This window comes from Protopterus annectens, chromosome 1.part0 (genome assembly GCF_019279795.1).
Source record: "Protopterus annectens isolate FY-2018-M chromosome 1.part0, PAN1.0, whole genome shotgun sequence".
Taxonomy (NCBI): Eukaryota; Metazoa; Chordata; order Ceratodontiformes; family Protopteridae; genus Protopterus; species Protopterus annectens.
Window position 1 is genome coordinate 392,259,011 of NC_056725.1, and position 20,383 is coordinate 392,279,393.

Genomic DNA, 20,383 nt, shown 5'->3' on the forward strand with positions numbered 1-20,383 from the left:
GTGGTATGGCTGAGGTTTATAAATTAAGTTTTAGAAGCCAAGAAAATGTCAGGATTTTTTAGATTAGAGTTTATAGTTAGTATAGTATTGTTTTTTTTTTCTTTTTTTAATCATGTTTTTGACTAGGTTTTGGAGTTAGCTATATTTCTGGAGAGTGGCACTGGATTTGTCTTTTCCAAGGAAGCATGTTTAGTCTCTCACTCTCTCTCTTCCATGAGACTTTTTATTTGTCTATTTAGCCAAGGTGCAAGATTAGATTTAACGCTTTTGTTTCTGACTGAGGCATATATGCTGAGTATGTTGAGAAATAAGTTGTTAAATAGTGGAACTGTTTTATCAATTTGTAACGGTTTTTAGTTGTTCCCAGTTTACTGACTGCATTTCAGAAATAAAGCTGTTTTTTCAAAGTTAGTTATATTATAGGATACATTATAACTGTGAGGTCTTGGAGTTGCTTTATGACTTTTGATAGCATAGGTGGGTAGATCATGGCAGAGATTGTCAGGGAGGACTCCTGCTGATGAAATTTTAGTAGGGAAGTCTGTAGGAATCCAGACTAGAATGGTATGTTTTGAAGAGGTCTATATTAAATCAGTTCACTTCAACGAACGGCATTTCATTGGAAATGCTTTTCAACAAATTCCACTCTTGTGGGGGGCTGCACACCCACACCCCCATACTAATTATATATATCAACTCCAAGATTGGACTACAGTGAGGAAAGGGAAAATTTTCCAATCTTCACTGTACCATGATCTCAGTATGAACAGTTCAACGAACAGCAAGTTTGATGTAAGTGCACAGAAAATGCTGTTCGCTGAACTGAATTTTCAATGAACTAATGGGGACCCGTTTTGAACTACTTTTATTGATTTTGGTAGGGGGCATTGATAAATTCAGAGAAACCACAGAGGTTAACTGTTCTTTTTGGGTACTAATAAAAACTGTTACCAGTGAAAAAAACAACAAATAAAAATCAAGAACTGGAGTAGCAGAGGAAGACATCAACCAGGAATTAGCATAAAAAAAACCTTTACTTAACGCTTTCGTCAGAATGACTACCTCAGAAATACAAATTCAAACATTTTTGCAACAGCTTATATACATACAATTTCATGTCCCTCCCATGAATTAATTAATTTAAATTATATTGCATAATTACCAATCGAATACATCAATGCAGTACATACTAAAAAACAATGAAAATAAAAAACAAATGCAACAAAACATTTAATGTGTATAAAATTGTGTACCTAACTATACCAACATACTATCTACTATCTATTAAAAAACATTTAATATTAATTCATTCATTAATACCTGAGAAGCTGTCAGCACCCAGTCTAAGTTGCCTTAATGATTCTTTTCTCTCTACTCTATTTTTTACATTACCACCCCTTAAATCAATGTCAACTTGTTCCAAGACACTGAAAGTAATTTTTTATAAGAACTACAAACTACAGAATATTTAAATAAACCATTCTTTTTGTCTTTAGTCCTAATGGCATAGTAATATTCTTTTATATGTGTATTTAAATTCCTGGTAGTCATACCTATATAAAATGCAATGCAACCTGAACATAAAGCAATGTATACTAAATTAGTAGAATTACAGTTAAATCTACTTTGTACACTGATAGTTCTATCTAAATGGAGTGCATTTATAAAGGGTGCCTCATGAATATATCTACAGACATTGCAATAGAAACATTTAGACATTCCCCTGGGTTTGTTACAGGCATAGATTTCAAAGTTTCATTCTTTTCTAACAGGTTCTTAAAGGTAAAAAAATTCACTATCTGAAATGCCACAATAAGATAACTGCATGAGGAAATGGCTCATATATAAATACTATCTTTAATTAAAAAGTTAAGCGCTTTCATCTTAAAAGTATAGACTTCATCAGAACACGAGTTCAACAGTTGATTGTTTAAATATAAAACACAACCAATCACATCCAACAAAAATTACCATATTCATAAAATGATTAATTTGATGATGTCATATCCCCCTCATGAATTTAGTAAATAACGTGAACAAACATATATTAAAAAACATATAAAAAATATATGCCATTTATATTTTATATATATTTTTTATATATTTTTTATATATTTTTTAATATATGTTTGTTCACGTTATTTACTAAATTCATGAGGGGGATATGACATCATCAAATTAATCATTTTATGAATATAGCAATTTTTTGTTGGATGTGATTGGTTGTGTTTTATATTTAAACAATCAACTGTTGAACTCGTGTTCTGATGAAGTCTATACTTTTTAGATGAAAGGGCTTAACTTTTTAATTAAAGATAGTATTTATGTTTGAGCCATTTCCTCGTGCAGTTATCTTACTGGTGTTTCATGCAGTGAATTTTTTTATATATTATTAGTATGGGACTACGTGGATATTGTGTTGTTATTCAGGTTCTTAAAGGTGGTAGATTTCTTATATACAAAAATAAGTTTATTACCTAAAATAGTAGATAATTCGTTATTGCCTGAAATAATCTTCCAATTATTAGTAACTACTGACTTAACTTTATTACTGTCTACAGACATATTAATAATACATCTGGGAACAGTTGAAAAAGCAGTAGAACCTATACTGGGTACAGGCTAACAGTTAATGTTCTTAACTTGCAACCCTATAATTAATATGGGGGAAAAATTAGCATCTCTTCTATTAGCAATGTCCATACTAATGTAATGAAATAAGGTAAACGGGTAACCTCTACACAAAAATAGTTCAGTAATCAAATCAATTTCCTTATAAAATGCATTATCATCTGTTATCATGTGAGACTCCCATATATATTGACCTTTAGGCACATTCCTTTTCATATAGAAAGGGTGATTGCTGCTAAAATGCAAATAATTATTAAAGTACGTAACTTTTCTAAAGATACAACTGGTAAAACACTTAATCGAATCCCATTCCGAACATACATCCAATGTTTGGTCTGATGAAGCTGCTAAGTGAAAGCGCTTACCATTCATAATAAATACATTTTTTTATAGAATTTTATGCTCATGATTCTTCAAACATTGCCATATTTGCTGACAGCTGTTGCTGTTTTTCTTATTTGGATTTACTCTTATTTTTATCAGCGGTCATAACATTCTCCTCTTGGGATTGGCTGCTTTAGTGTTTTTTACGTATACATCCAAATAATTTATTTTATTACCATAACCACTTAAAGTAAATTTAAAAAAAACACAACTAGCATTTAATTGTGTTAAGAAAAGTAGAATAATTGGCTAAGGGACCCTTAATAATAAAAAACAAATCATCTATATATCGACAGTAGAACAATATATCAGAAAAAAGGCCAATGAAAGGTAAAATTTCTTTCTCCCACCATCCCATTACAAAACCAGTGAAATCTGGGGTTATTGTTGCCCCCATTGCTACTCCTCTGAGCTGTTTATACCTCTTTTTATTAAAGATAAAAAAATTATTATCCAATAACAGTTCTAGTAGGGAGCAACATGTTCTAACTGTGGACTTAGACCAAGTAGTACATTTAGTAAGAAACTGAGACACAAATTCTAACCCTTCTACTTGAGGAATACAGGTGTATAGGGAAACTACATCTGCAGTTAAGATGAAAAAATCTGTTCCAGTACAAGTAGAATCTGACCAATGTTTGTGAAACAATCTAATTTGTTCCAAAAAGGACCACGACTCCTTAATGAAAGAAGGCAGTTTCTGAACTATAGGATTTAATAGTGTGTCCAGATATAATGACAGATGTTCTGTGATGCTACCTGATGCAGAGACAATGGGCCTAAAAGGTGGATGAAAAGCATTCCTGTGAAGTTTGGGTATACCAAATAGTATACCCAATCTAGGATTATCATTGACCAAAAAATCATAAATGTCAGCTGTAATATCACCATTCATTAAATGATCATAAAGAACATATTTGACAAATCTATAGCTTCTATCTATGAAGTCTCCATTGATCTCTGTGTATTAGTTTTTATTATTTAAAAGTTATTCCATTGCAATAATATAGTCAGCTGTACACTACTACATCACCTGCTTTGTCAGCTTTCATAAACATGACATTATCAGCATGTTCAGGTTCATAAAGAGCTTTCTCTTCTTCACTATTTAAATTAAAATACACTTTGTCAGGTTTACTATCCAACATAGCCCTAATGTCTTTACTACTGATGGCTTCAAATACTTTTAACGTATTATGCAAGGCAGGATTATAAGTGGTCGACTTTCTAAAAGTACTAATACAAGGAACATTCACATCTTTAAAAATGCATGTCAGGTTTAACTTTCTGATGTACAATTTTAGATTAAGCAAAGTATTTGCTAACTCAGCTCTATTACTAGGAATGTAATTAAGTCCCAATTTAAACACCTTTAAATGAGCATTAGATAGAACAAAATTAAAAAGGTTATAAACTTTTATGTCACAATGTACATTAGAAATAGGTTTAAAACTTGTGAAATTGTCCATGACTACTTCTGAAACTGGCTCCATCCATGTCCCTGCTTCGTCTGTACTGCCATAGTTGTCCATTTGATGTTTTTTGAAATTTCGTTATGCTTATAAGAGCCAGAAGCAGCCACCAAAGATGAATTTACATTCAGCGTAGTGGAGTTGTTGGAACCATTGCCATGTCTTTTAATAGATAGTAGATAGTATGTTGGTATAGTTAGGTACACAATTTCATACACATTAAATGTTTTATTGCATTTGTTTTTTATTTTCATTGTTTTTGAGTATGTACTGCATTAATGCATTTAAGATGCTGATTGGTAATTATGCAATTTAATTCAATTACTTATTTAGTGGGAAGGACATGAAATTGTATGTATATAAGCTGCTGTAAAAATTTTTGAATTTGTATTTCTGAAGAAGTCATTCTGAAGAAAGCGTTAAGTAAAGGTTTTTTACGCTAATTCCTGGTTGGTGTCTTCCTCTTCTGCTCCAGTGTTTGGTTTTTATTTGTTGTTTTTTTTCACTCATGGTCATTTTTATTAGTGTTTTGATTATGGCTCAAGCTCCAGAGGATGACCTGTTAAATATGTCCTTACATCTTACTGATGAGAGCCAGCAAACTGAGCTGGCAGGTCTGTTTGCAGAGCTTCAAAGCTTACAGACATCCTTGGTTGCACTGATGAAAAAGTTCGACAGAAACGGTATTCTATCTACACGGCAAGGACTTATTTCATCTAGTCAAGCAGCTAGTGATAAAGGTACTGTCTTGTTTAATATGGATGAAGGATGTTCTGCCAATAGCAAATCTTTTATAAAGATGTTAAAGCTGCCTTAGTTTCAGAAGTTGATCCCTTCACTTTTATTATTGAAGATGAAGTGACTGAGACAGTTGACAGTAGTAATATATCTGCTAAATTATTCCATATGGAAAAGGGTCTTAAAAAATATAGAGCCCTGGTTATTGAGAACACGTACTTTGAGCACTGTATAGCTTTACAAATTGTTCCGAAAGGATTAAGTTTCTTTAAGGCTCCAAATGGAGTTCTTAAGGAAAATTTGTTTTTTAAAGAACTGGTTTCCTTTTTCAACTTGGCAGGTCTTGATTTTCTAAAGCTATTGGTTAAGCACAATAAAAGTACACTAGCTGCTTTAAAAGAAGAGCTGGAAGTCTTGGACAATAAATGCAAGCAATGTCTTGATTCCAACAGTAATTCTACACCATAAGTACAGATGTTGGAATCAGTTGATAAGTATGAGCGTATAGTGATTGAAAGAAAGCTTAAAAAGATTAACAGAGATTTAACAGCTTATGAAGAGAGCAATGCATTCTTTATTAATGTTAAACCAGCAAAGAAATCACAATACAAACCCTCTTTTATTTCCACTAATAAACACTCATACAGTTCTGCATTGAAAACCGGACATTCCACCTTAAAAACTGCTGTTCCATCTACTAGAACTGTTTTCCTTCCATCAGATGAGGTACGTCACTTGCAAGACAACAGCAATGGTTCCAACAACTCCACTATGCCGAAGAATAATACTATGAATGTAAATTCACCTTTGGTAGCTGCTTCTGGCTCTAATAAGCATAACGAATTTTCAAAAAACGGCAAAGGGACAACTATGGCAGTACAGACGAAGCAGGGACGTGGAGGGAGCCGGTTTTGGAAGTAGTCATGGACAATTTCACAGGTTTTAAACCTATTTCTAATGTACATTGTGACATAAAAGTTTACAACCTTTCTAATTTTGTTCTATCTGATGCTCATTTAAGGGTGCGTAAATTGGGACTTAATTACATTCCTAGTAATAGACCTGATTTAGCAAATACTTTGCTTAATCTAAAATTGTACATCAGAAAGTTAAACCTGACATGCATTTTTAAAGATGTGAATGTTCCTTGTATTAGTACTTTTAGAAAGCCGTCCACTTATAATCCTGCCTTGCATAATACGTTAAAAGCATTTGAATCCTTCTGTAGTAAAGACATTAGGGCTATGTTGGATAGTAAACCTGACAAAGTGTATTTTAATTTAAATAGTGAAGAGAAGAAAGCTCTTTATGAGCTACAACATGCTGATAATGTCAGGTTTATGAAAGCTGACAAAGTAGGTGGTGTAGTAGTGATGTCTACAGCTGACTATATTAAGGCAATGGAAGAACTTTTAAATAATAAAAATGAATACACAGAGATCAATGGAGACTTCATAGATAGAAGCTATAGATTTGTCAAATATGTTCTTTATGATCATTTAATGAATGGTGATATTACAGCTGACATTTATGATTTTTTGGTCAATGATAATCCTAGATTGGGTATACTATTTGGTATACCCAAAATTCACAAGAATGCTTCTCATCCACCTTTTAGGCCCATTGTCTCTGCATCAGGTAGTATCACAGAAGGTCTGTCATTATATCTGGACACACTATTAAATCCTATAGTTCAGAAACTCCCTTCTTTCATTAAGGACTCATTTTCCTTTTTGGAACAAATTTGGTTGTTTCACAAACATTAGTAAGATTCAAGTTATGGTCTGATAAAGTGGTGGTTTCACCATGAAAGCACTTACCTCTTGGAATAAATGATATTTTTGCTTTTTAAAACAGAATTGAAGTTGTGACTTCCTACAGCATTGGTTGGCCTGTTGGATGTTTTGTGATATATTTCTGAATTATTTTACCAGCAGTTCATTTATCCTAGCCGCATCTTGCTTGGTGTTATATTAATAAGATTCTAGTTGTACTGGAACAGATTTTTTCATCTTAACTGCCGATGTAGTTTCCCTATATACCTGTATTCCTCAAGTAGGTTAGAATTTGTGTCTCAGTTTCTTACTAAATATACTATTTGGTCTAAGTCCACAGTCAGAACATGCTGCTCCCTACTAGAACATTTTTTGGATAATAATTTTCCATCTTTAATAAAAAGAGCTATAAACAGCTCAGAAGGGTAGCAATAGGGGCAACAGTAGCCCCAGCTTTCACTGGTTTGGTAATGGGATGGTGGGAGAAAGATATTTTACCTTTCATTGGTCTTTTTTCTGATATATTGTTCTACTGTCGATATATAGATGATTTGTTTTTTATTATTAAGGGTCCCTTAGCCAATTATTCTACTTTCTTAACACAATTAAATGTTACTTGTGCTTTTTTTAAAATGTACTTTAAGTGGTTATCGTAATAAAATAAATGATTTGAATGTATGTTTGGAATGGGATTCTACTATTAAGTGTTTTGCCAGTAGTATCTTTAGAAAATTCACGTACTTCAATAATTGTTTGCATTTTAGCAGCAATCACCCTTTGTATATGAAAAGGAATGTGCCTAAAAGTCAATACATAAGGGCGTCTCGCATAACTGATGATAATGCATTTTATAAGGAAATTGATTTGATTACTGAACTATTTTTGTGTAGAGGTTACCCGTTGGCCTTACTTCATTACATTAGTACTGACATTGCTAATAGAAGAGATGCTGATTTTTCCCTCATATTAATTATAGGGTTGCAAGTTAAGAACATTAACTGTTAGCCTGTACCCAGTAAAGGTTCTACTGCTTTTTCAACTGTTCCCAGATGTATTATTAGTATGTCTGTATACAGTAATAAAATTCAGTCAGTAGTTACTAATAATTGGGAGATTATTTCAGGCAATAACGGATTATCTACTATTTTAGGTAATAAACCTATTTTTGTATATAAGAAATCTAACACCTTTAAGAACCTTTTAGAAAAGAATGAAATGTTGAAATCTATGCCTGTAACACACCCAGGGGAATGTCTAAATGTTTCTGTTGCAATGTCTGTAGATATACTCATGAGGGACCCTTTATAAATTTACCCCATTTAGATATAACTATCAGTGTACAAGGTAGATTTAACTGTAATTCTACTAATTTAGTATATATTATGTTCAGGTTGCACTGCATTTTATATAGGTATGACTACCAGGAATTTAAATATACATATAAAAGAACATTACTATGCCATTAGGACTAAAGACGAAAATAATGGTTTATTTAAATATTCTATAGTTTGTAGTTCTTATAAAAAATTACTTTCAGTGTCTTGGAACAAGTTGACATTGATTTAAGGGGTGGTAATGTAAAAAATACAGTAGAGAGAAAAGAATCATTATGGCAACTTAGACTGGGTGCTGATAGCTTCCCAGGTCTTAATGAATTCATTAATATTAAATGTTTTTTTAACAGATAGTAGATAGTATGTTGGTATAGTTAGGTACACAATTTTATACACATTAAATGTTTTATTGCATTTGTTTTTTATTTTCATTGTTTTTTAGTATGTACTGCATTGATGTATTTAAGATGCTGATTGGTAATTATGAAATTTAATTTAATTAATTAGAGGGTGGGACTTGAAATTATATATATATATATATATATATATATATATATATATATATATATATATATATATATGCTGTTGTAAAAATTTTTGAATTTGTATTTCTGAAGTCATTCTGAAGAAAGTGTTAAGTAAAGGTTTTTTACAATAATTCCTGGTTGGTGTCTTCCTCTGCTGCTCCAGTGTTTAGTTCTTTTTGGGTAGTTGAGGTCCAGTTGTGTGTAATGTACATAAAAATCACCTAGAATAAGAATTTATTGGGATATGTTTTTGGAAATACCTGATGAGAGTTCTTCATCTCTGCTATAATTATTATCTGGAGTAATATATATTCCTATAAGTTTGTAAATGTTAATCTGTAAATAAACAATATAATGTAGCCATTAATCCCAAACAGACAGTCAAAGATTCTGGATGAAAACCCATTTTATTATGAGATATCAATTATGCAGTCTTACAACACATAGAAATATTCACATTTATACTTAAATGCAATTCCTTTTGTACCTTAAATTTGAAAAAAAAAAGAAAATACTGCTTCATGCAAACTTCAGAGCTTTCACAACTTTTGATTATACACAAACACACATTTCTAAGGCTGTAAGGTGTAACCAGATAAAACGTGATGCATGTGGGAGTGCTTTGCTTTTGACAAGTTAATGTATTCCTTTTCAGCACACTTATCTGACAGAATACCTAACTTCCTCTTAAAAGTCATGCTTATCTTCAATTTGTCCTAAAAACCTCAGAAGAAATTTAGATACAGGAAAATCAGAAGGCGTGTTGGCAACACAAGGGTTATCGTTTTACCTTTATTTATTTTGAATGATATAAGAATTTCTGCATTTCCAATATAGAGAGTGGGGTGAGAGAGCTTATGATAAGGCTGAGATTTTGTTTGAGTAATATGTCTACTCCTCTTGCTTTTCTTTTGTTTCTATTGCATCTTAAGTTTATTATACCCTGGTGGGACCATCTCTACATCATTATATTTGCTGTCTTCATTTAACCATGTTCTGTGGCTACAACAATGTCTGGGTCATGGAGAGCAAGCAATGCATATACCAGGAAAATTTCAAATTATATACTTCTTAGGGTGATGTCTAAAAGAAGTAGTGCAGCATCTTTATTTAAGTATTGTGAAGGAGTTGTGTTAGGAGGTCCTGGGTTTGGATTAATGTCTCCAGACAGACATATGTTTTGGTGAATATGAAGTTTGTATAACAGCCATTTATATTTGTAACTAATTACTTATGGATGGAATGGGACATAGATGGAGTAGCTTACACTTGTAGAATAGAATAACTGGTATGTGTATAAGAGAGAGTCTAATGGGGAAGTGGTTAACTGTAGATATGCTAATTGTAGTGTAATAGTCATATAACACGTTGTACTGATTTCTCCTTATATCATAATGGTCACTCATTTTTCTATAACATATATTTCTTATTTTACTTAAAAGATCATCTTTACTTTATCATTTTATAGTTCTTCACTTACACTCTCCAAACACATTGATAATTCATTTTACTATTTTCTGTAACAATTTTTCTTCATCAAACTTACCCTAGTTTTTGACTAAAGAGATAAAGAACTAATAATAGTATGGGGTTTGTCATATCTAGTCTCCTTCATCTCTGGACTACAGTACTCCAACATAATTAAATTTGTTATTATTCCCCATATCATTGAAAAAGCAATATCCATAATTTTTTATTTCAGTTTTATTGGAAATGGGTATGCTGATACAAAATAATTTGGTTTCCATGTTCTTACTGATTGCCTTCTTTTAAACCATGTTATATCCTTCTCAAATGTTGTCTACTTTTATGATATTATTCAGTATTTTTTTGTTTATTCAGGCTACCTTCCTCAAAAATTCTTTCTAAAATGTTTCACTATCATTCACAGCATTATTTCCATTGCATGTTAAATTTGCAAACATATTATATTCCTTTTTGTTTAATTATAAACCAACCCACTCCAATATACTTTGAAATATTCTACACTTCAGTGTTTTTCTTTTATGCCAACATAAATAATATCACCTGCAAATGAAAAACAGATACTAATAATGATAATAGTATCCTCTCAAAGGTTCCATTCTAGCCTTACTGTCTTCTTTCTACATTCTATTATTATTTATTTATTTAGCATTTGTTTACCAAGAAAATCAGTGTTGGAATGAGACAATTTTCAGTGGAGGCCTGGGGAGAAACACTCCAGACACATGTCTTCGTAATGTGGGAGGAAACTGGAGCACCTGGAGGAAACCCACATGAATGCAGGGAGGACATGCAGACTCCACACAAAAGGCACCCCAGTTAAGAATTGAACCAGAGAACCTCTTGCTGTGAGGCAGCAATGTAAACTATTGCACCACTACAACATCTGTCTCAAAAGCGTACCCTTGCCTTACTCCATTAATCAATTTTCACTCCATTCCTTAGGAAAACATTTACAAATGGTATCATTATATGATCTTGAATAATTGTATTCTCTAAAACCTAATGAGCTCCCCTAAAATTGTATTTTTTTATACCATCAGAAGTGTGCTACTAACTAAATTGTCATAAGCTTTGATTATATATATCTGCTTATACAATACCATCCTTTTCTTTGCTTATTATTTTTGTAAGTTCTCTTATCAAGAATGACAATCTTTGAACATTGTTGCCTGTAGTAAATTTATTTAATCTTATTTGCAAAATCTTTGTCGATATATTCATATCTGTATTTGGCATTGCTGTTAGTTTACAGTTATTTAAATCCACCTTACTTTTTTCTTTTCAAAATATGTTTAATAATACATAATTATATTCTTTATTCTTTCTCCTCTCCTACCACTCTTTTGAAACTTATTTTAAAAGATTTAACTGGCCATGGGAATTTCTCCTATTTAAAATTTTTTAATGCATCTTTAATTTTATTATCATGATGTCTGCCTCTGAAACTGAAACTTTCGCTTCCTTCAGCTTTTTAATACCACATCCAACATATTCCTCCACATACTTTCCTTTATATTTTCAGATTAACTTCTGCCTTCCTCATCTTATCCACCTACATTTTATACCTTCACTGATCAACCATAAGAAGCCAAATAACTGTAGTTTTTCTTAAATTCTTTTCTCCATGACCAATGTACACCTCCCTTTATCCACTTAATATACATTTTTGATTTATAAGCCATTCTTTCAACCTGTCTCATTTTTGTTGCAGTTGTTTCTGTATTTATATTTTTCACTATTCCCTTCCAAACTCACATGGAAATCAGAGATTTACCATAACTCTTTGTACTGTTCATTTCTATCTTTCTGCCTTAACAACAAATATTTGTTCTTGACGTTTCTTTTTAGGTCTTCCAAAAGACCTAATTTATATGTGATTATTGCATAGTTTCATGAGATAAATATTTCTTTACCCTTTTCTTTATTACTTACTTGCTTCATAACTTTAAGGAGTATGGTCTTATGATCAAACAATCTCACTGTACTACTCCAACTGTGTCCTTCTATGACCGAATCTGTCTGACCTTATAAATAGTCAGTATTGCTGACATTTCACCCCCTCTGTATGAACATTCATCCTGTTAAATGGCACATTTATTAGACATTTTCAAAACTTTCGCCAGGACTTTATTACTTCTGACATCATTAATTTTCCTTTTCTGTTCCATAAAAATCACCTGCACATATTACTGTTACAGTTATCAAGAAATAATTTTCTAATACTTGACATGCCTGAACTCTCTTGCTACTATTTGTTGGAGAATAAACTTGAGGCATTAGACATTTTCTTAAATGTTAAGAATTGAAATACATGTCTTTATCCTTTTATTACTTAGTGCTGTACAGGACAAATGCCAAATATCTCCATTTCTTCTTTATGTGCCAAATCGTCTGCACACACTGTCCGATAAAGGTGATTTGTTATGTTGTAGCAGCATACCATGGAGGAAGATGTAATAATTCAGCAACATCTGATCAAGTCTTAAACAAGCTATTGCCTTTTCATTGTAATGGCAGATCTAACCTGAAATGCTGTATTCAATTTTCTGAGTATCTCAGCTGAACTGACTTCAGAGTATTTCTTTATCATTTATTGACATTTGATTACTGGGAAAGTGCAACTGGGTAGAAGCCCATTTTCAGTGGAGGCCTGGGGGAGAAAAGGTCAAAATTATTATAAAACATTTTAATAGCAATAACTTACAATCGTCAAACAAAAAAAATTTGCAGTTGAAATAATTATAAAAAAGTAGGCATGCTATAAAAACATTGGGTAAGAATCGATACAAGGTATATGGCAATCATTTAATATTTAGAGAATTATAGACAGTTTGTTAAGAAATTAAAGGTTGTTAGTCTGATACAAATATGTATTGCAATATGAGGTGAGGAAAAGACAGGCTTATGGTATATTTAGACAGAAAGGCAAGGAAGAGAGTCAGATAACAGTAAGGAAGTATGTGAAGTAGGGAGAGTAAAGAGGTATAAGGTATTTGTTTACATTTAGGGATATAGTTTATCCCAGTTTTGAGGAAAAACAGACAAATTTTATCTAGGAATTCTTTCAGAATGATTTTGAAAGATGGGAGGGAGGGTATATATCTGATGGATACAGATAAGGAGTTCCAGGCCTTAGCAATCTTGTACAAGGACAGGCAATGCCCAGTAGATTTGTTAGGTTTGTAGACAAAAAGGAGTTTTTGTTTAATGGATTGCAATGACTGACTAGGAATGTAGCTGTCTAGAGTTTTCTTTAGTGCTGGACAGGCGGATGCATGCTATCTAATTTTCTAGGTTGTAAGAAGTTGTGTATATGTCAGTTGATGCAACAGTTCTAACCAATTAAAGCTTTTCAGTGCCATACAGTGGTGGGTTCTGAAAGGGGTATGTGCTGCAGATTTAGCAACTTTGTTATAGCATTGTTCAAGTTTTAATTTTTGTGAAGCCTGGAGGTTATTAAGCATGCAAGTGCCATATAGAAGAGTGGGAAGGAGAACAGTAGTGGCAAGTGTAGTTATAGTTGCATTGGTGAGAAGATTTTTGGCTCTGCAAAGCTTCCCTAGTTTCTGCTGAGTTTTACTTGTGCAGTTTTTGTATATGCAGGTCTTGAAGGTAAGATTATCATCCACTATCACCCCTAATAGTGTGCTATGAGAAGTGACTTATATTATCAAGATATAGGACTTTAAATGTTGTTTTCTCATGAGGGAGGGATTTGGGGGGGGGGGAGTAGTAGTTTGGTCTTTTTGGGTTGAGCATGAGTTGTGAGTTAAGAAACCATGTTGCAGTGAATGTTAAAGCTTCCTGAGTAATTTTTTGGAGGTGTACCATGTTGTCAAATGTGCAAATGAGAGTGGAATCATCTGTGTATTGTATCAGGGTGGCCTGATGTGTGGAAATATAGAGGGTGTTGGTGAAAAAGTTAAAGATGGGAGGATTAAGGACAGAGTCTTATGGTACAGCTGTGGTGACTGGGAGGTAAGGAGAGAGCCATTTTGCTGACTGATACCTATTGGGCAGGTAGCTTTTGAACCACAGAAGGGTGGGCCAAGAGAGTCTTATTGAGAACATTTGAAGTAGAAGTTTGCTGTTTCAAACTATGTTGAAGGCTTTAGACAAGTCTAGAAGTAAGGGAGAGAGTAGTTTGCTATTATCTCTGGCTTTATTGACACTATCTATATAGGTTAGAAAACTTAGAAGGGCAGTGCTAGTACTATGTTGTGTAGGGGATAGTAGAGCTTCCTGCAAGAGATAGTCTAGCTATTATTTTTGAATACATTTTTCAAGTATTTTGGTGAGGAGAAATAAGATTGCTATAGGTCTAAAATTATTAATGTCTGTTGAATTTCCTCCTTTGCACAGTGGGATAATGTGTGACTTTTTCCAGAGTGATGGAATGCGGGATTCCCAGAGTAACCTATTTATAAGGCTTGAGATAAGTTAGACAATGCTATCAACTGCTATTTTTAGGTATTTGCTTGGAAGGTCATCAACTGAAGAAGAGCACACTGTTTTATGTAGGATGTGGGCACAGGTTTGTAGGTGAAAATGGATATGGTGATATGTTGCTGTCAGGTAGGGTTCAGATTAGATGTTGAGGAATCCTTGGTTAGATTCATAGGTTAGTACTAAGCTAACTGCTCTTGCAAGCCATTTCAAGCCTAGCCAATTATCCCTTGTGAGACTCAAACCCTGCACCTTGTGTTTGTAAGGCAAACACTTTAAACATTAGGCCACCCTTCCAACCCCAAATAACACAGCGATGCTATACTGTCTATAAAATAAGAGTTAAACTGTATTGCAGTTTTGAGTGGTGAGTTATCAAGAGAGGGGTTTGGGTTGAATTTTTGGCCAGGATGTAAGATTTCTTTAATGGGTGTCCAAACTTTTTAGGGTCATGTTTAGTATTATTCTGAAAGTTATTATAGTATCATTTTTTGTCTTCGTTTATTTGCTTTTTAGTATAATTGTGAAGCATTCTGAAGTTCTCAAGATATTGAGGTATTTTATATGTTTGCCCTTCTTTCCTACTCTTTTTAGTTAGCCATATTACTTTGCATTCAGTCTCTTCCTTCTAGAAGGTGCAAGGCTATTTAGGATATTTAGAAAAGTTGTATTAAATTCAATTACAGCATTTTCAAAGGGGGATTTTTATGAAGTTACAGTTAATAGATGACAGTGTAGTAATGAACATTTCTAGGTTAAACTTGGAAAGGTTACATGTTGCTTTATAAATATACTGTTTAACTGATGTGCAAGATGTCTAGTCATATACATTGGGAGATGATCACTGAGAGTCTGACATTGCATCTGTGATGGAGTATTTGCTAGGATCTGATACTAGGATCCAGTATAAGAGAATATGATGTCTTGCTATAATGTGCGGGGCTATTAATTAGTTTTGTGAAACCATATAATAAGTTCATGCTAGATGTAGGGGAGTTAGAGTTTGTGTCCAACCAACTGACATTCACGTCACCTAGTAATATTTTTTTCTTGCCTAACTGTTATGGATATCCAGTGTAGGATATCTTCTGGTATAGCCGTATTATCACCAAGATGGATATAAAAGACAGTAATACATATTTGATTATAACTTTATTTTGAGGTAAGCAATAAGAAACTTTACTGACCTGAATAGTTGTTGCTGGATTGCTGTAAGGGGAGATGTGGTACATACTGGGAAGACTAGAAAGTAGCTCTCATAAAATATTTAAACTACTGGACATTTGTAATGATTTCTGCATTCAATATCTTGAGTATCTAACCTGAAATGCTGTACTCAATTTTCTGAATATCTCAGCTGAACTGACTTCAGAGTATTTCTTTATCATTTATTAACATGTGATTACTGGGAAAGTCCAACTAGGTAGAAGCCCATTTTCAGTGGAGGCCTGGGGGAAAAAAGTTCCAAATTATTACAAAACATTTTAATAACAATAATTTACAATCTTCAAACAAAAAAAAAATCTGCAGTTGGAATAATTATAAAAAATTAGATATGCTATAAAGACATTGGGTAAGAATCGATACAAGGTATATGGCAATCATTTAATATTTCGAGAAATAATAGACAGTTTGTTAAGAAATTAAAGGTTAAGTTAGTCTAATACAAATAAGTATTGCAATATGAGGTGAGGAAAAAACAAGCTTATGGTTTATTTAGAGAAAAAGGTAAGGAAGAGAATTAGATAACAGTAAGGAAGTATGTGAAGGAGGGAGAGTAAAGAGGTATATGGTACTTGTTTATATTTAGGGATATAGTTTATCCTGGTTCTGAGAAAAACAGAGACACATTTTATCTAGGAAGTCTTTCAGATTGATTTTGAAAGATGGAAGGGAGGGTATAGATCTGATGGATACAGGTAAGGAGTTCCAGGCCTTAGCAATCTTGTACAAGGACAAGTAATGTCCAGTAGATTTGTTAGGTTTGTAGACAGAAAGGAGTTTTTGTTTAATGGATTGCAATGACTGACTAGGAATATAGCTGTCTAAAGTGTTTTTTAGTGCTGGACAGGAGGATAGATACTGGCTAAGTTTAAGGGTGGTAAAAAGTTGTGTGTATGTCAGTTGTTGCAACAGTTCTAACCAATTAAGGCTTTTCAGTGCTATACAGTGGTGGGTTCTGAAAGGGGTATGTGCTGCAGATTTAGCAACTTTGTTATAGCATTGTTCAAGTTTTAATTTTTGTGAAGCCTGGAGGTTATTAAGCATGCGAGTGCCATATAGAAGAGTGGGAAGGAGAACAGTAGTGGCAAGTGTAGTTATAGTTGCATTGGTGAGAAGATTTGTGGCTCTGCAAAGCATCCCTAGTTTCTGATGAGTTTTTCTTAGGCAATTTTGTATATGCAGATCTCTGAAAGGTGTCACTTAAGCATTAATGACCTGTTAAGTATCTGAAAAATCTTCTGGACTGAAGTATCATAAACTTTATGATTTAATTTAACTAGACAGTTCTTTAATATTTGTTGTAACTGGTGTTAAATATTCTGTGTAACAAGATCCGTACTAATTTGATGATTAACTCTATTTTACGCTCTCTCTATATATATATATATATATATATATATATATATATATTAAAGCATAATGACCATATACTATATTAATGTGTTTCTTTAAATCTGTAGCTAGATTTGTTAAAGTGTTAACTAATAATACTGCATATTTATATTTTAAATATCAATGTGCTGCAGTACAAGTCTGTATTTCAAATTTGGGTCTTACACATTCTGTAAATATCTGTGTGCTGCAATAGAAGTACATTTACATGACTTAGCCATCCTGAAGGAGGTTTGTCCCAAATAAATAACTGGTGCCAAAATCATGAACTGAAGCTAAATGCCAAAAAATGCATTACTGTATCCTTTTGGAAGTCATCTACTTCAGGGAACTACCACATTAACAATAAACCCCTAAGAGTTGATCCAGTTGCTTGGGATTTGGGAACTTAAGTGGACAGTGACCTTTTTTTTGACCAGCATGTGTCTATTGCTGTAAGCAGTGCTTCTATATTGCTCAGCTTATAAACAATGGGCCTGTGTCTAGACCAAGAATTGTCATTGTCCTTTACTCAGCCTTCATTAGGCAAGTCATTGAATATAATGCCCCCTTTGGCATGTATCTCTCCAGATACATGTAGCAACTGGAACACACACACAGAGGTACCTTATGAAAAGGATACAAAACCTAAAAATGTGTCCTACTTTAACTGTCTCAAAGTCCTGTCACTATACTTGGTATCCTACAGCAACCAGTCATATGACAACAGAAATACTCAGTCTAGGGATTTAAACCTCTCCTGCAGCATCAATAGAATGGTTTGAAGGGACAGGTATATCTCACAGAGGATATCACTGTTATAAAACAGACTTCCCATCCACATAAAACAAAGTTCATATCTGTCTATATTGAGGCTCAGCCTATATCTATGTGTGGCAAACAGACAATTTATCCCAGGACTGCCCCCTGTACCACTACTACTAGACAGAGGCAGCTCCTAAATCCTTTATCTAATGCATTGATTCCCTCAAATTATCCATGCTATGATTCCAGTTAATATAATTAGGAATAATATATATTTACCAACCATAGGATGGATAAGGCCAACAATAACCAAATGGTATACTTTATTTCAGGCATAAAAATGGAAAATGGCTTGGCTTAACATGGCCCATAAGTGTAGTTAGCATAATACTTACATTTCAGCCTATGAACCTATAAAATATATGTTTTCTGCATTTCAGATTTGTACTTTTGCCTACCCTGTCAGTACCTTTTTAACTTTCTGTCTAATGTGCAATAATCATTATGCAGTGTGCACTGTATTCTGTAACAAATGAAACCTAACTTGTAGAAACTGTCTAGTGATGCTGTTAGAAATGTATTATATTGAACATTCAAAATAACTGAATATGAATGCCGTATTCTAAAATCTGACTGAAACTAAAACTAAAGTATTGTCCATTTATACTGAACATCTGGAACAGCTGTGCATAAATGTTATATTCTGAAAACTAGCTAAACCAACACTAAAGGAATACCCTTTTTCCTATAGCATCTGAACACAAATGAAAGCATAAACTGAAATACAGTACTACACAAGGAAAAATGTTACCTGTGCTGTGGGACTGCATTTTGGATCAACTACTGGATTGGAATTTTAATAAAGTATAAAGGTAATCACTGGATTTTTTCCTTGTGTGGTGGCGAACTGTTCTATTTCTATTTTGTGGTTAAGTATGAAATTCAGTACTAGTTTGCAATGGTCTAAAAATATAACATGAAATACAGTTTTGGCTTGAAATATGTCATGGTAAGACATCACTAATTCATATACAGTTCAGCTTTTGTATCTGTAATATACTCGTTTAAGCTAATCTATATTATATACTCTAAAGAATACTTTTCTTTAGATAACTGAAACAGATTTTATACAAATTCAATTAATATACTGTATATGTACAGCATAATCTATGCAGTTAATTACATTTTGTTTATATTCAAAGAAACATTGAAAAAATAGTAATCTCTATTTCTGTTTTTTCTGCAGGTCTTGATACATGACTGGACCAACCCAGAACATGCAAAATAGTTCAAAAGATGCATGCAACCCATAGATAAGCCTTAATCTATATTGTCCCAAGTCACTGCTGGGTTATTGGAAGAGCCACCCTAGTTTATGTCTGTCGCTGGATAAGTCACTCACACAATTAAGTCTTTCAATTTCCTCCATCAGATTTCTGATGCAAGTCTGGGTGAAAGATTTAATCATTTTTCCTGACTATTTTGAAAAACATGCATTATGGAAAACCAAACTGGAAATTATTCAGAATAACTTAATTTGATAGTGTGACTTTCTGTAGCAATAGCTGCAAAGCACAAAAAAAGCAGTATCAGGTCTTATGATTTGCAGCTTTACCAATTATAAACCAATAGCATTGCTTGTTGTCCTGACTTTATATACATTTCATCTCCCTGAAATAAACCAGTGCTACTAATGAATACATTCTTGCAGGTCTGTAACCAAACAGGAAGGCAGCAACTTTATTACTGAATCAAACGGAAAACTCAGTGACATTTTTTGTCTCTGTAATAAATTCAAATGAAACTAAAGTAATAATCTGACAACTAATTACGCATCATTTTTTTGCATTTCTGCACCTTACAAAATTAATTTTAACTTTTGAATTTTTTAACTTGGGATCCTCAGAATGCCATTTATACAAAATCATTTTTTCAGTGAGCAGTTCTCTGCCACTGCATTATGTTTCTGTTCTCTCAGCTGATGTCATTTAACTCTTTCAGCACTTCTGAAGGTTTCATCATCATTGTGTAAAATGTTCCTTGTAGCCCAAATCTCCAGATAAATAGTAAGAACTGCTAGTGCATAAAAACTGTCACTAATAATATTTAACTGATCTTTGGCATACTGTTTTATAGCACACTGTACTGTCTCTCCAATTCAGCCTGATGAGCTAACCTGTAACCCGATAAATCAATTACATAAGCCCATGCCTCCGGTGTGCTCTGGT

General features: G+C 33.1%; 1 long non-coding RNA gene across 1 annotated transcript; it reads left to right on the forward strand.

The window, feature by feature from the left end:
• Positions 1 to 5,977: 5,977 nt before the first annotated feature.
• LOC122801355 lies at positions 5,978 to 19,906 on the forward strand. Its single transcript, XR_006364689.1, has 3 exons — positions 5,978 to 6,164; positions 18,907 to 19,027; positions 19,402 to 19,906. It is a non-coding gene; the product is annotated as an uncharacterized LOC122801355 (long non-coding RNA).
• Positions 19,907 to 20,383: the final 477 nt, after the last annotated feature.